The sequence below is a fragment of the Cibotium barometz genome, chromosome 32 (assembly GCF_041138505.1).
Source record: "Cibotium barometz isolate CiBa-2024 chromosome 32, ASM4113850v1, whole genome shotgun sequence".
NCBI lineage: Eukaryota > Viridiplantae > Streptophyta > Polypodiopsida > Cyatheales > Cibotiaceae > Cibotium > Cibotium barometz.
This window is the reverse complement of record NC_141077.1, coordinates 13674680-13687486: the sequence shown is the minus strand read 5'-3', so window position 1 is coordinate 13687486 and position 12807 is coordinate 13674680.

The following is a 12807-nucleotide window of genomic DNA, read 5'->3' as shown; positions in this document are numbered from 1 at the left end:
TAAAATTTATTATGCATAAATTCATTCTCTAATGATATAAATTTTACCATAACTTCCCTGCATTTTCTATGAGTTGATAATGATTAAAATTTTACTTTTAGCATAAAAACAATTATGCATAATTTCATTTTCTAATGCTATAAATTTTGCCATAGCTTTCCCACATTTTCTATAAATTGAGAATGCTTAAAACTCCACTTTTAGTTTAAAAATTAATTATGCATAAAACTCACTTTTTTAATGATAAAAATTCTGCCATAGTTTACTATGAAATAAGAATGCTCAAAGTTCCTCTTTTAATATAAAAATTAGTTTATGCAAATCCTTCAGTTTCTAAAGATAAAATTTTACCATAGCTCCCCATATTTACTATGAAATGAGAATACTCAAAAGTTCACTTTTAGCATAAAATTTAATTTATGCAAAAACCTTCATTTTCTATTGATAAAATTTGCTAAAGTTTCCCCGTATTTACTATAAAATGAGAATGGTTAAAATTACACTTTTAACATAAAAATTAGTTGATGTATAAACCTAAGCTTAAACATAAACATTAATTCATCATTATCAAGAAAAACATGGTTCTTAAGAGGAAACCCATAGAATAAAATGCTTCCCAAGCATGAGGGAGGTTGGGAAGAAGAATAACATTAAAAAGAGAGCATAAACAACATTGTTTGGGCTTACCCTTGGTTTGCTTGATTCTTTACCTTGCAAAAATTTTGAAGCCTTCATGGAAGAGGCTTGGCCACCAAAATACAAGAAAATATCTTGCTTATTAAGTTGCTCAAAATACAACTAGGCTTCTTGCTCCATACAAAATGCCTCCTAGCTTCACCTTTAAATAGGTGAGCTAGTGTACCTTAAGTCCCTTCACACACACAACCTTCTCCTCCCCTTTTACATAACCTTAGTCTCTTAATACCCCCCCTCAAAATACCAACTATGAAAAAAATTGGAATAGGTGGTATTGGACATAGGATGCCTTTATAACATTAGGCATACAAGGTTAGGAATATAGGTGTGGTTACAGTGAGATTTAAAATAATTTCTCAATGGAGTTAGAGGGTGATACAAAGTTAGCCTGTGACTCTTTGTTAGGACATTTAGAAGTGATATGTCCCGTTTGTTTACATTTGTTACATTTCATTTTGTTGGGATATTTGATCCAACAATTATTTGCCAAATGATCCACCTTTTTGCAATGGACACATCTTACTTTGATCACTTTGATGTGACAAAGCTTGTTCGATATTCGATGAAGTTGTTGCATTTGAAGATTTAGCTCCTCCCTTTGGCCTCTTTTCTTCATCAAGACAAGATTGAATGACTCCTTCAAGGGTGAGATTAGGTATGTTCTTCAGGGTGGTGAGACTAAGGTGGGGTACACCTTCTTAACTACTTTTAGCAAAATAGCCACTACATCATCTTCATCCATTCTCGCCTTCACTGATGCAAGTTGAGCCATAAGGCCCTTCAAGTGAGAGATGAAGGCTCCAATGCCGTCTCCCTCTTTGAGTTCCAAGCTGAAAAATTTAATTTTAAGTGAGATCTTGGAATTCTTACCACGAGCTCCATAGAGCTTATCAAGCTCATCCCATTTCTCCTTTGTAGTCGGAAGCTGGTCCACATGGTGAATGAGAGCCTCATCAAGATGAATTATGATGATGGCTTATGCCCTCTCATCATCTTCAATATCTTCAGCCTTAGTTTGATCAATAACCTTAGCGTCGGAGATGAATGTCCAAAAACCTTTGGACATCATCTTGTACTTGACAAGGACTTGCCAAGTGGGGAAGCCCTCTCCTGAGAACTTCTTAATTTAGGTGTTGTCCTTTGAAATTGGGTATTGAAGGAGATTACTAGAGAGTAATGGGTTGATTCATGAAGAAGAAAAAACCAAATTTTTTTGATATTTTTTCTTAAGTAGAAAGAGAAAGGCTTTTGAGAGTGCAACAACCCTTAATCAAGCCAAGGATGTTGCATAAAAAGAAGATTAAGATGGTACATTTTATGGTTTAGCACTTAGGGTTTGTGCCCAACCACTAATTTTAATGGATATTAGCTTCATTAGTGTCAATGAACACTCTGTTTGGTGACATTAGTGTTTAAAAATATAATTAGTGCTTAAGAGCACATTTCTATTGGTGATTAGATTCACCATTAGTGTTTAAGAACACTCTTAGTGTTCAAAAACACTTTGGAATGACTCCCCTTTGCTGGATTAGAAGCCTCATTAGTGTTAATCAACACTATTAGTGCTTATAAGCACACTTTGAAAGAGCTTTGTGCACTTGAAGATGTTGTTGATGGAGCTTGATGAGAATGAGGCTCATGAATACCTCATGGTGTATGCCCACCACTTCAAACTCAAAATAGGATCAGCAAAAACAAGTCCTCACAAGAGCACTTAAGTGATTAGAGCTAAGAAGAGGAGATTAGTCAAAGAAAACCTTTGATTTTGAAGCTTTAATGGAAGCTTCAATGGCTTAATAGGAGAGCAGCTTGGTTTTTCTCTGATTGCAAGCACGTCATGCTGCCATTAGGGCTGAAACCTGGACTGTATACTCTTGAGACCATGGGCTTCAAAATCCCTAAGCTCTCTAGGGCTGCCAACGTGCCTACAAATGGCGTATGGCTGTACGACATCCAGCGGTGCAGAAACTCGGCACTGTGTTGAACAAGTCGAAATGCCACAGCCAGGAGAGGAGAAATCTGACGATTGGTTGTATGACCCTGAGCGCCTGGAGGTCTTCTTCACTTTTCTAGTTGAAAGCTCCACGAGTTGTTGCCTCCACGAGTTGCTGGAGCTGCTCCACTGGCAGGAGGTTCAGCTCCACAAAGGAAAAGATAATAAAGTTGACCTATTCTACACCACAAAAGTGACCTAATCTTGCCAAGCTCTAGATACCATGATAGAATTTCGTGGTGCTCATGCTAGATCATTATGTGGAGGAGAGAGACTCACAAAATACAAGAAAATATCTTGCTTATTAAGTTGCTCAAAATACAACTAGGCTTCTTGCTCCATACAAAATGCCTCCTAGCTTCACCTTTAAATAGGTGAGCTAGTGGACCTTAAGTCCCTTCACACACACGCTCTTCTCCTCCCCTTTTACATAACCTTAGTCTCTTAATAGGGGGAAGGGTAATCTTCAAGAAACAGTGAAGCCCCAAAGCTTCACAATGGAGGCCCAATGAAGAGGGATAATAGAAATATACTAAACTGAAACTTACACTAGCATAAAGTTACTCCAATATAAAAATACAAAGGATTGGAGGTCTATTTATAGGTGATGAAGGCCACCAACCAAGTCCAACCAAAATCTAGAGGCTTCCACCTCTAGTTTCATCCATTTTGGACAAGTTTTAGTCTAGTTTTGCCCACTTTTTGATCTAGTTTGAAAGCAGTGAGAGAAGCTTACCATTCTGAGGTGTCAAAAATTTCATTTTTAAACTAAAAAATCCCATTTTTTTACTAATACCCCCAGTACTAGTCAACTCTTTATCTTATGTGAGAATTTACTCATTCTTGGGAGATTTTCTTATATTCTTTGCCTTTTTGTCATCCCAAAACTTGGATTAACCTTATTGGCCCTTCTTGACACTCTTTGGGCCTTAATAAGAATTGTTTTGAAATTATATACCTGTAGGCCAAGATGTCCAATTCACATATTCAATTAATTTCTAATGCACATTGGAAAACTCTTTTTAAGATTCTTTTTTAGGGGATCTCTTCCTATTTACTAGGAGAAAATTCTTATCCAAAAATATTTCAAAACGGTATTATCTCTCTCTAGAATATTTTCTCTCTCTAGACTAAAAACAAGGAAAAACAATGTTTTCTTACATTCTGAAATAGGGGATGATTACAGAGACTGAAGGGGAGGTACTTACACCTTTATATCTCAAAATATGGAGGGAGGAATCTTAGAGGGCATTACAAGAAATAACCTAAATAAGCTTTTAACTCTTGATAAACATGTTAGGAAGTTTGGTAAAATCCCAACTCCCATAGTGCAAGATAAAAACAATGGGGGCACGATGAACCCTTTTAAGCATTTTTCAAAACCAGCTCATTTAGCATATCTTTAGAAATCTCTTAAGGAGTAGGTGAACTACATCCACATTCTTTGACAAATTTGGATATGGTATGCTAAAGATAAACCAAAAAGTATATTGAAAAGCAAATTTCCAAAGTAATGGGATTTTCCAAACTCCCTAATATGGTCTTCTTGTATCCTAAGCCAATGTAGGAGCTGGTAGGTTGTGGCATGAGCCTTGTCAAAATAATGGGATTTTCCAAACTCCCTAATATGGTCTTCTTGTATCCTAAGCCAATGTAGGAGCTTGTGGTTGTGGCATGAGCCTTGTCAAAATAATATTGTGGGACGGGGTGACGGGGCATTAAAAGAAACAACCTATATGATATTCTTCTAACTCTTGTAACCCACACCAATGTAGGAGATAGCATGTTATAGCATGAGTCTTATCAAGACAATGTTGTGGGAAGGGGTATGATAAGAAACAACTTGTATGAGCTTTGAGTGCTTATATCCCGAGACAATGTAGGAGCTAGAACATGGTTCTTTGAGACATATTAATCTTTAAACTCTTTTGTAGATGTCTAAGGAGGAGAAAGGTTTTAGATTGTCCTCAAGTTGCTAACACACCAAACAATTCATTAACCTTTTTGTGATAGGCAAGTAACATTAACAACCCTTCCCTCAAGAGTTCGATATAAATTTCACATTGTCCTCCTCAAGGTACTAACGCACCAAAAAATCATGAACCTTGTGTGATAGGGAAGTAGCATCACCAACCCTTCCCTTAAGAGTTTGATATAAAGTTTACATTTCATCTACAATTCATTCAACAAGACCTCTATGGGAAGATTCAAAGTTTGTAGATGTAGAGGAGGGGAAAGGCATTAGATTATCCTTAAGTCGTTAACACACCAAAAGTTCATAAACATTGTGTGATAAGCAAGTAGCATCAACAACCCTTATCTCAAGAGTTTGATATAAAGTTTAGATTTCATCTAGGAGGTTCTTTCTACTTCTTATCTCTTCAAGGAATAATCATAGGCTTTTGGTGAGTTTAAAGAATGTATGTTCATAGTGATAACTTACCAAGGATCATACTACATAGCGAAATGGAGTTACCAAACACAAAAATAGGACAATTATCAAGATGGCTAAAAATAAGGGTCTTCCAAGATCTTTTTGGCTTTTGGCAAGTTTAAAGAATGTATGTTCATAATGATAACTTACCAAGGATTATACTACATAGAAAAATGAAGTTCCCAAACACAAAAAAAGGATAATTATTGAGATGGCTTTAAGTATGATAAAAAGAAGGGTCTTCCAAATTCTTTTGGGCTAAATGCTAACACAGTAGGTACATCCTTAATAGAAGTGCAATAAATGTGATGGACGATAAGAATCCACAAGAAGCCTAAAATGTTAAGAGGGCCTAAAAGGGTCTTCCAAATTCTTTTTAGGCTAAATGCTAACACAATAGTTACATCTTTAATAGAAGTGCAATAAAGGTGATGGACAATAAGAATCCACAAGAAACCTAGAATATTAATAAGCCTTCTATTTTCTCATTTTAAAGTCTTTAGTTATGATTGCTACATGCATGTACCTATTGGTATAGACATGCAAAATTTGGATCTAAAGAGCCAAAAATCCATTTTTCTAGGTTATGTTATGGAGGAAAAAGCTTACCTTGAGGTCAGAAGGAGCAAGTGATTAGAGATGTCCAATTTGATGAGAGGAGTCTCAATAGGTGAAGGAAGATACCTCCTTCGCCTAGAATCAAGAAAAACAAATCTAAGAAATTACACCACCACACCAACCTCAAGACACACTCCATTGTATCAATCCCACTTAAAGTGGAATCATATGAGTAAGGAGATTCCATAGTGCCATGAAAGGGTAACGATAGGCTATTCCCTAATAGTAAGGATAAGCTATTCCCTAGGTGGTACTTAGAACTTTGGATGGAGCAACACCACCATCCTATCATTGATGAGGTGGCACCTAATGTTAAAAGAACTAGAAGATTGGAGGAGTAGAGAAGGGATTAGGAAAATTTGGTCAAATCTTAAAGTGTAGGGCTTGGGGGGGGTCACTCATAAATATGTAAGCGTAGCATGTGGGTTCAATAGAAGTCATTTTTATAATCCCTTTTTTACACATTGTTTACATACAAAAGGGTACCATTTAAGGAGGTATTCATAGGTTGAATAGAAAAATGATATGTTTTATTCATGAGAATTCAGTCTAGTGCACCCCTCGAGGTGTAGGACCCCACTTTGTTTTCATGGGAGACATGACTCCATTCTTCAAAAGCACACTTGTAGGAACTTATGGAAATGCCTTGACAATGTAAGGTTATTAGCACCAGCTGGGCCTATAAGGCTAAGTACATATCCAATGGCACTTGAGAGAAGTACAAGGTTTGTCTTATGGCCAAGGGTTTTTACAAGTGGAAGGGTTTGATTTCAAGATACTTTTCCCCCCAGAACTTGCATGACTTGGCTTGGTTTTGGCATTGGTAGCATAGAAAAAGTGGCCTACGTTCAACAAATGTGAAATCCACCTTATTGAATGGAGACCTCAATGAGGAGATATATGTGGAGAAGCCCCCTAGATTCATTCCCCGAATTCAAAACACAGAGTTTCCAGGTTATGAAACTTGGTGTTATATGACCTAACATAGGGGATTGACTCCTTTTTTGAAGGTATTCCAAAACCCCTCAAATGCAAACTTGTATATTTTTTAAGGTACCAGTCTCATTTAAATCCCCCCTCAAATACAAACTTGTATATTCTTCTTTAATAAGCGAGGTGTGTGGGCATTGTCTCGTTCTAATCATTATAGGTAGTCATAAGGAGAAGATTTCTTAAACCAAGGAGATGCTTACATTAGGGGGCCTTTGACGTAGAGAAAATGATAGAATTTTTTCTCATGCGTAGGTGGAATATCCAAGAGACGAGCCTTTAGTTGAAACCTAGCCTAAAGCCTAGCATGTACTACTTGTTTTTATCATAAAGTGCTTTTATAAGGACAAGTGTAATCAAGCGCCTACAAGTGCTTCCTTAAAGGACCTCCTACAAGCTCTTCCTTAAGGACACGTGTGATAAAGCTCCTACAAGGGCTTCCATAAGGGCAAGTGTAATTTAGCTCCTACAAGTACTTCGTAAAGGATAATTATAATAAAGCTCCTACAAGTGCTTCTGAAAAGGATAAGTGTAACAAAGCTCCTACAAGTGCTTCTCTAAAGACAAGTGTTATACTTGTTTTCATAATAAAGTGCTTTCGCAAGGACAAGTGTAATACTTATTTTCATAATAAAAGAACAAGTGTAATAAAGTTCCTACCTAGTGTTTTTGTTAGGATAAGTGTAATAAAGGTCCTACCATCACCCGTAAATGTTCTCCATAGTCTGATGAGTGCAAGGACAAGACTAGATCTCACCAGATGGTGATGTCCCACATATTATTTTATCAGCTAGCTGCACAAAAATAGAACCTAGACATATCTTTAGACTACTGGGCATTCCTATGGGCTTCACAATCGCCCTTAATTAGAGATGGGATTGGGTACCTAATAAATTGAGGTAGAAGATGTTCAAGTGGCAAAAGCATCAAACCTCACTATCCTATAGGTCTTTTGTGCTTAATCATTATTTGATGTCTTCTCTGATTTATTTCCTTTCTTGTTGGCAACCTGCTAAATATCAGATTAAAAAAGCATTTGCAATGTTCAGATCATTTCTGTGGGGTGGTGATCTTGACCATCCTAGAATACCAAAAGCCAGCTGCTAGGACACTTGCTCTGTCAACCCAAGATAAAAGGGGGGCTAGGTTTGCTCAACTTGGATAGGATAGCAACCAAAATGGCCAGCAAATGGATTAAAAGGGTAGTAGATTCAGGTGACTTTTGGGCATTTCTTCTAAAGAGAGATATTCACAAGTTCAAGCTAAAATCCTACAAAGCTTGGACCAACTTGACACTAAGAGATTTGCTTCTCTCACTTGCTCCTTTTGTCCCTGTTGGCTCCAAGTGTTATAAGGCTGGAATACTCTCCTGGGGATGCTTCTTCAAGAATCAGAGAATCAAGGAAGCTGCTGATCTTCAGCTGGACTTCAACATCAGTCTTGCTGATGCTAAATGGTGCATAGAAAGATTGCAGAAAGTGCTGAGCAAGTTCCATATACCTCCCAGAGGTTCTTAGATCAAAATTACTACAAGCATGGTTGCTCAAGCAATCTTCTCTTAATTTTAGGTCAAAGGTGGAGTGTGTGAAGATTTAAAGAGAAAACTTACCCAAAAATGGAGGGTCAATTGGAGCTCCAGACAGTGGACATATAGATTTAAATGTTTTTGGGCATTTCTAGTTTCCAGCGAACATAGCTTCTTGTTGTGGAGCATTATACATCATGGAGTTTGGACTGGCTCCAAGGGGATGGAAAATGTGTAAGATGTAAAGGTCCAACAGAGGATATCTTTCATCAATTCTTCAACTGCAAAGAGAATGAACAAGCAATTGAGATTTTACAGCAGGCAGTTCAGCCTAAAGGTGCATAAAAAATAGGAATTGAGGAGTTTCTGCTGGGTAATTTTTGCTGGGTAACTGCAAGCATCTTGACATTCCCCTTTGGAACATTTGGAGAGGTGTTGCCATGTGGTTCATATGGCACAATAGGAATGCAAGTCTATTTGATGGAAACCTCTTTCCTCTCCAATTGTTGAAGTCTGACTTGAAGATTTTAGGAGAGCTGCTGTGTTTGAAAATGAAAGAAGCTCACGATCCCCTAGCTACCCAATCTCAGCTTCAAAAAAATACCAGATGGCAAAAATGGAGTTCTATCCTTCCATTATTCTACTCAAGAACTAGGCTCAAGATGTATCTCAATATGCTTATGTTGTAATATCTTTTGTCTGTTGAGGCTGTCCCTCCCTCTTCCTGAGGGACCATTGTAGCTAGTTCAGTTTTCTCTTTAATTCAATTACACTTTCTTTAAAAAAAAAAGACTAGATCTCACTGTTCATTGGCTAAATGTTTTAGTTGTGTATGTGTGCCTAATAACCCTACATATGTATGTGTTCATTACTAAAAAAAATGTGTGCCTAAAATTTGCACGTTCAACTTATTGTTTTTGAATGGTTCAATATGTGTGGCATACTTTTTTAAGACTTTTCTATTATTTATGTTATTGAAATTGTATGTGTGTGTGTGTGTGTAATAAAATACATATAGCTTAATACATTTTTAGCCATATATATGTGTGTGTATATATGTATCTATCTTTAGGCTATATATATTTTAGGCCACACACACATATATGGTACACATATTTTAGGGTACATGAAGGAAAAGATGTTGTAAGCAGGCGAATGCATGTAGAAAAAGAGGTATTTTTCTTTTTCATTTCTTTGCGCAGTTCTTTTTTGTTAGAGCCAGTGGCGGCAGAGTGGTGCGGGTGTCGACAGAGGTGGAGGAGGTGGAGGCGGAGTAGTGGGGAGGCGCAGCCAGTGGAGAAGATGGATGAGGTGGAAGCGGAGCCGGTGGAGGAGGTGGAGGCGGAGTAGTGGAGGTGTAGCCAGTGGAGAAGATGGAGGAGGTTAGTGGAGGCGCAACCAGTGGAGAAGATGGAGGAGGCCGAGGCGGTGGAGGAGGTGGAGGCGGAGCATGCATTGCGCCTTTTGCTCCAGCCTCTCCAGTCCCCCGGCTCTGCCACCGGACTGGAGAGGCTGGAGCAAAGCGTGCAATGAAGGCGTGGTTTGGCATTTTGACCAACGGAGCCGGCGGGTGGAGGCAGAGTCGGTGGAGGTGGAGCCGGTGGTGAAGATGGCCTTTTCTCTGTGCAGTTCTTTTTTGTTAGAGCCGGCGACAGAGTGGCCTGGGTGTCGACAGAGGTGGAGGAGGTGGAGGCGGAGTAGTGGAGGCACAGAGCCAGTGGAGAAGATGGAGGAGGTGGAGCCAGAGCCGGTGGAGGAGGTGGAGGCGGAGGCGCAGACAGTGGAGAAGATGGAGGAGGTGGTGGAGGCGGAGCCAGTGGAGGAGGTGGAGGCAGAGCATGCATTGCGCCCTTTGCTCCAGCCTCTCCAGTCCCCCGACAGAGCCGGGGGAATGGAGAGGATGGAGCAAAGGGTGCAATGAAGGCGTGGTTTGACATTTTGACAGGCGGAGCCGGTGGAGGCAGAGTCAGTGGAGGTGGAGCTGGTGGTGAAGATGGTGGAGGCACAGCCGGTGGAGAAGATGGCCCCGGTGGAGGCAGAGTTGGTGGAGGAGGTGAAGGCGGAGCATGCATTGCGCCCTTTGTTAGAGCCGGCGGTGCCGGTGGAGGCGGAGAAAACCTAAGCTAATTTCTGTGCCACTTTGAGGAGGTAGCATTTTTGTTTTGTCTAATTAAGAGTATACTTATGAAGCTTATCACTATTTAAGTTGAGCCCCGTTGTTTAGTTGCCGTTTTTTGTCATTGTCTTCCCTAGATTAATCATTGAATCACGCATGAATTGTTCTAGTAGTAAGCCGTGTAGCTGCGTTTTCCATAGCCAAACTTACTTAAGTTTGGCTGAAACATTACAAAGCTTAAGTTTAGCTACAAGGGACTTCAAAGGTTGCAGATTTTGCTGCGTTCTTTTGATATTACATGCTACACATAGTCGTGGGAAGATTACATGAAGAGAGATGCCTTAGAAGCTACAAATGGGCATGATTGTGATCATCTTCCTCAAGTTGATGATGGGTAAATGTTTCTTTCCTAGAGGTTTCTTTAAATAGGGCCTATAGTTACGGCCCGATCTTGGTTTTGGTATTCGGCCTTGTGAGCTTACTGATCTACTCTTTGAAGGTAAAATGTCAATTTTTGGTTGTGGACAAGAAGCAAGAAGGAGAATTGCTACTGGCTTTACGATCTCAAAATGAGTAAATGACTCTCCTAATTCAAGTCTAGTTCCAAAAAGTAAGCTCAACTAACCCAAAAATGGTCAAAAATTGACCAAACTCATTTGGAAAATTCTAGAATCAATTTGCTTGGTTAGAAGCTCACTTTTTCCTATAAATAGAAGCCTCCCCCTTTGTAGAAGCTTAATAGTGTTTTATGCACTGTTACTCTACTCCACACCCTAGAGCCAAAAACAGTGAATTTATTGATAATTCATTAGTTTTTGACCTTCCCCTCTTAAAAAGAATTGGTGGTCACTCTTGTTGCAAACCAGAGTAGATCCCTCAAACCATCAAGCCAAAGGAAAGCTCACAAAAATTCAAGTAAGCTAGAAATCCTACTTTTTCTTTTTAATGGTTTTCTAATTTTTGGTTTCTTTAAAATGAAAAAAATGATGTTATGCCTTGTTGGAAAGGCTTTCGCCCTCCCTTCATTCTTAAATTCAGCCTTTCTTTATCCTAGATCAAGAATCAAATTGTTAGAATTAAACTTTTCATATTGTTTCTCTTTTAAAAGTGGAATTTGATTAGTTTAGAATGCTTTAAACCATTTGGGATAATTTTTCAGTAACTTGAGGATAGAAAAATTTGAAAAATGGTCAGCCATACAAAGGAGGTTATAGCAAAATTTTCTTAAATTTTGTGACATAAGTTTTATCTTTTATTATTCAAAAAGAGTAATCCCCACCATTTGTGTATTCTAAAAGTGTTATTCTCATTCTATGCATAGAAAGATGCATATTGGTTATTTTTTTATTATAAAAGAGTGATTTTCATTAGATTTAAATTCTATGCATAGAAAGATGCATATTGGTTTTTTTTAATGATTTTTATTAGATTTAAATTCTATGCATAGAGAGATGCATATTGGTTATTTTTTTATTATAAAAGAGTGATTTTCATTAGATTTAAATTCTATGCATAGAAGGATGCATATTGGTTATTTTTTTATTATAAAAGAGTGATTTTCATTAGATTTAAACTTAATGCATAGAAAGATGCATATTAGATATTTTTTATTATAAAAGTATGATTTTCATTAGAATTAATTTCTATGCATAGAAATATGCATATTGAAAATATTTTTTTTATAAAAGTGTTACTTTCATCAACATTGATTCTTGTGCATAAAATGATGCATAAAAGAATTTTTTTTTAATTATAAAAAGGTTACTTTCACCAATATTAGTTTTTATGCATAAAATGATGCATAAAAGAATTATTTTTATTATAAAAGTGTTACTTTCATCAATATTGATTTTTATGCATAAAAGATTTTTTTAAATTATAAAAGTGTTACTTTCACCAATATTGATTTTTATGCATAAAATAATGCATAAAAGAATTTTTTTATTATAAAAGTGTTACTTTCATAAATATTGATTTTTATGCATAAAATGATGCATAAAAGATTTTTTTATTATAAAAGTGTTACTTTCACCAATATTGATTTTTATGCATAAAATGATGCATAAAAGAATTTTTTTTATTATAAAAGTGTTACTTTCTTTTATGCATAAATAGATGCATACAAAATTTTTATATCAAAATAAGAGGTATCTTTAATCCTATGTTGAAATCCCATGAATATTAGTAAATGAATAAGTAAATACTCTGTGAGAGAAAATTCTACCGTTTCATATTCTCTAGGATGGTAATGTGAAAATTCAAAAAAACTATCGAAGTCGGAATTCTAGATAAATGATTAATTTACTCCTCATAGGAATTCATGATAAGTTTTAAATTCAGTTAAGCAAAATACTCAATGAATAAAATTGAGTAAAATAGTAATTGAAATATTACCCTTTAAGAGAAAGTTAGTTCTCTGGGAGAACCTTTGTAGA